The following is a 3985-nucleotide window of genomic DNA, read 5'->3' as shown; positions in this document are numbered from 1 at the left end:
ATTTCGGGATGTAAGGTCATACAATTCTTGGGTCAAAGGTCAAGCCACCGAAGCCCTTAAGCATGCTAACACCGGCTTAGCTTATGCTCTCACTGCAATTGATGTAGCCATAGAGGATTTTTACAAGATCATTGAGAAAACCTCAGATGCTATAGTCAACCTGGTCAAGCCACAAGCTAAAGGTCGTGCTTGTGATATGCTGGCTCATGATCTGTTTAACATTGCAAAAAACGTGTTAGATGTATGCCTGGGTTTTCCCCCGTCCCATTCCCTTTCTTCCCCCACCATTGCCCACATTGCAGGCATCTCTACACAACTAATAGTAGCCTCTCTACTTCCTCCATACTCACCCTTCTCCTTCAATTTCCTTCTTGTGTATCCTTCTGTCATTCTTAGTCATGTGTTTCCTTCTTCTTTTCATTTCAAGTCTGTTGGATATGTGGCTAATAATATGCTGTATAAAGTAAGTCTGTCTGGATACCTGACACCATCCCCTGACAATGCTACACTGATGACAACCTCGGATTGTTGCATAGAAACAGACAATTACATCCTGCGCTCCTGTTCTACCCTTCTCCCCCTGACCTCGACCTCGTCTGTTGTTGTGGACGTCCTTCCTCTTCCAGATGGTGAAGTTGCTGTACAAGTATCCGCTACTCAGTGGTGTATCATCTCCGCTGCATCTTACTACAAGTACAGACCATTACAGTGCCAGGCAAATGCTTCCATGTGACTGCAGATTACTGACTCATTTACCTCAGGTGATGCGGACCTCTCCGGCCATGTGTTCACTAAAATGACAGCGGCTCCTCGTGATACAACCACCTATACCTAGACAACACACAGGTTCAACTGGCCAAGGAGCTACTACTCAAAGTGGTCCTGGCTGCTGCATCTGTGTTTACCACCGTTCATAACCAGGTCATCAAAGGCTGCATTCAAGTCCAGCTCTCCAGTCAAACCATCACCCAGTTGAAAGATCCTGTTCGTAATGGCATCTTACAGCCCCATCTCCTGGTGGACAATTGTCCAAATAACAGCTGCCAGTGCTTCTATATTTATGTTCCTAACCTCTCTTGTCATGTGTGGGTATTTTAGATACATGCTTAAAAATCTTACTATGTTTCCTACCTTTACCCCCTTCCCCCAACTCCCCTTTCCCTCCCCCTCCCTTGGGCAACCCTAAAACAGATCATGCATATTAAAGTATTTAAAGTATTGACTTTATCTCACTTAAAAGTTTGATTTGTCAAAAGGAGGGAATTTTCAGGAAAGAGTTAAAATTTAGCTAACAGCTAAGACAGAAACTGCAGACCAAGCAGGAATGTTTCAGTAACTCAAAAGGCACTGACAACTGTAAACAATTGATAAGCTTATATATCAATGCCCCCCGCCCCCCCCCCCCCCCCCCCCCGTAACTCAGTTCTGAGAACAATGCTAACCCTCCCTTCACAACCCACCGGATATCTGTAAGCATTCATCCCTACCCCCACCACCCCGCCTCCTTCCCCCGCAAGGTAGTCATAGATGTCTGATGCAATTAGGATGACCTTTATATGGCCGTACTGTTCTTATTTTTATCTTTGTTCTGGGTTCTCTCTTGACTTGTAACAATGTCTGTCTCTGTATGTACAGAAAATGCAAATGAATTGATAAGAGCATGTACATAACTGGCCACTATGGCACCATATTTTCAAAGCTGCTTGTCAGTCTTTCCTGTACTGTGAATAAACCCCCTTCAGTATTGTCTGTGCCTGCCTGATTCTTGGGGAAAAGAATCCTTTTGCCTAACAAAGGTAGGTAAGTTACTGGAAGTTTTCCTACTATAGGGGAGATATTTAAAATCATACATGATACAGTGATTAATCAGAATATAGTCAAAGAATTAATATTTTGGGCAGAGATTGATGCCACAAATTACAGAACTGTGATGAACTTTCAAAACAATTGTGGCATAGTCTTTTCATCTTGATTTTCCAGAGGTTTCACATAAAAGGATGATAATGCAACAGACAGTTAAACCGCTGACATGTGCCTGAGGACAAAAGATCTTTATTACATAGCAACAAGGTATCTATTTTTGAATGTATCAGTTCATAGGTCTTGCACAAATACTGTTTGCACTGTGCTGTAAATGGCAGGAGTGGGAGAGGGGAATAATGGGTTTTCTGTTCCATTAAAACCTTTCTACAATGGTCTTTTAAGGATGTGCCTTGCAATTTAAGATATTGAGCAGGCTTGCTGTGTGCACTGTGAAGTACAGTACTATATTTAATGCTGCAGTATAAAGACCCATAATTGCAGGAGTGCATAGTTGCTGGAAATGTGCTTAGGATTTAATAGTAGTGTCACTACATATTTCTATCCATGAATGATGGGAGCCTTCCTGCAATTTCTAGATAATTACCTGTTTTATTAAAAGGTGTGATTCTTTGTTATGTGGTCCATGGCATGGGGTTTCATCAGGTTAACCCATGCCATAGCATGACAACTAAAGCAGTACATCTCCAAGACGTATTGTTTGTGTTGAAATAGTTTGCAATTTTAAAGAGACAATTCAAAATTAATTATTTTGATTAAAGGAGGGCAGCATCCAAAGGAAGGCAGCAGAATTCCCATCTTCCCAGTTAGTATGCAGACATTTATGTTCACCAGACCTTTACCAAAATACCCTAATGAATCTCGGAATACTTTTCTTCACTGTGGAATTTTCATTAGCTATATATATTGTGACAAAGGTCCTCCTCTACCTTGGTGGGTCTTGCGCTTATTGGCAGATTTGCTCACCTTGGAGCTTCACAGCAGCCCTCAGCTTGGCCGTTTTTCTGAACCCACAGTCCAGTTCGATTCCTCCTGTGTCTGATCAGGAGTTGGGAGGTTTGGGGGGAATCCAGGCCCGCCCTGTACTCCGGGTTCCAGCCCAGGACCCTGTGGAATGCAGCTGTCTAGAGTGCCTCCTGGAACAGCCGTGCGACAGCTACAACTCCCTGGGCTACTTCCCCATGGCCTCCTCCCAGTACCTTCTTTATTCTCACCATGGCACCTTCCTCCTGGTGTCTGATAATGCTTGTAATCTTCAGTCCTCCAACAGTCCATGTTCTCACTCTCAGCTCCTAGTGCTTCTTGCTCCCAGCTCCTCACATGCGCACCACAGACTGAAGTGAGCTCCTTTTTAAACCCAGGTGCCCTGATTAGCCTGCCTTAATTGATTCTAACAGCTTCTTGATTGCCTGCAGGTGTTCTAATCAGCCTGTCTTAATTGTCTCCAGAAGGTTCCTTATTGTTCTGGAACCTTCCCTGTTACCTTACCCAGGGAAAAGGGACCTACATAACCTGGGGCTAATATATCTGCCTTCTATTACTCTCCTGTAGCCATCTGACCCGACCCTGTCACAATATATAATTATTACTTGCACAACACTATAGGAAAATATTCCATTTTTAATAAGTAATGTAAGGCAAGGTTGTTTTTTCTTTGTCTATTCAGTTGTAGTTGTTCTAATAATGAACTCTTTCAGTATTTTCTTTTGCTTATTATTTATTTTCAGAGTGAACTAGATCACCTGGAAAGAAATGTCAGAGAATCTTACTCCTTTCCCTATTCCTGGATGCTACCAAGGTTCTGCAAACAGAAAAAGTCACTGCGAAGCATACAGAAATAAGTCCTGTCAGTGGTGGTTCATAAACATATGATGCTCCCAGAGTGACAGTTGGATTTCCATATGTCTTTCAGAAGAAATATTATTAAAGCCATTTAGCAGTGATAAACAGCTTTATTATGGGGTCACAGTGGTCTGTATTGTAACATGGACAGTTTCTATTATAAGCCCATGTGCTATCACTTTTCTATTATCATTTCGTATTATCACCTCTTCCCTGACTATGTTGCAATAACCAGTTTCTATTCCTCTTATTTTCTTTGTCTCTTAAAAATGTTTGCTAACACATTTCCTTTTCTGTTGTATCATCCTCTTTAAATTGTTCT

General features: G+C 42.2%; 1 long non-coding RNA gene across 1 annotated transcript; it reads left to right on the top strand.

Moving 5' to 3' along the window:
• The first annotated feature begins 1525 nt into the window (after positions 1 to 1525).
• On the top strand, positions 1526 to 3696 carry LOC141983044 (uncharacterized). Its single transcript, XR_012638278.1, has 3 exons — positions 1526 to 1796; positions 1981 to 2070; positions 3549 to 3696. It is a non-coding gene; the product is annotated as an uncharacterized LOC141983044 (long non-coding RNA).
• The last annotated feature ends 289 nt before the right edge of the window (positions 3697 to 3985 follow it).

The sequence above is a fragment of the Natator depressus genome, chromosome 1 (assembly GCF_965152275.1).
Source record: "Natator depressus isolate rNatDep1 chromosome 1, rNatDep2.hap1, whole genome shotgun sequence".
Classification (NCBI taxonomy): Eukaryota; Metazoa; Chordata; order Testudines; family Cheloniidae; genus Natator; species Natator depressus.
Note: the sequence above shows the minus strand (reverse complement) of the source record. Positions and strands in the feature narration are given on the sequence as shown.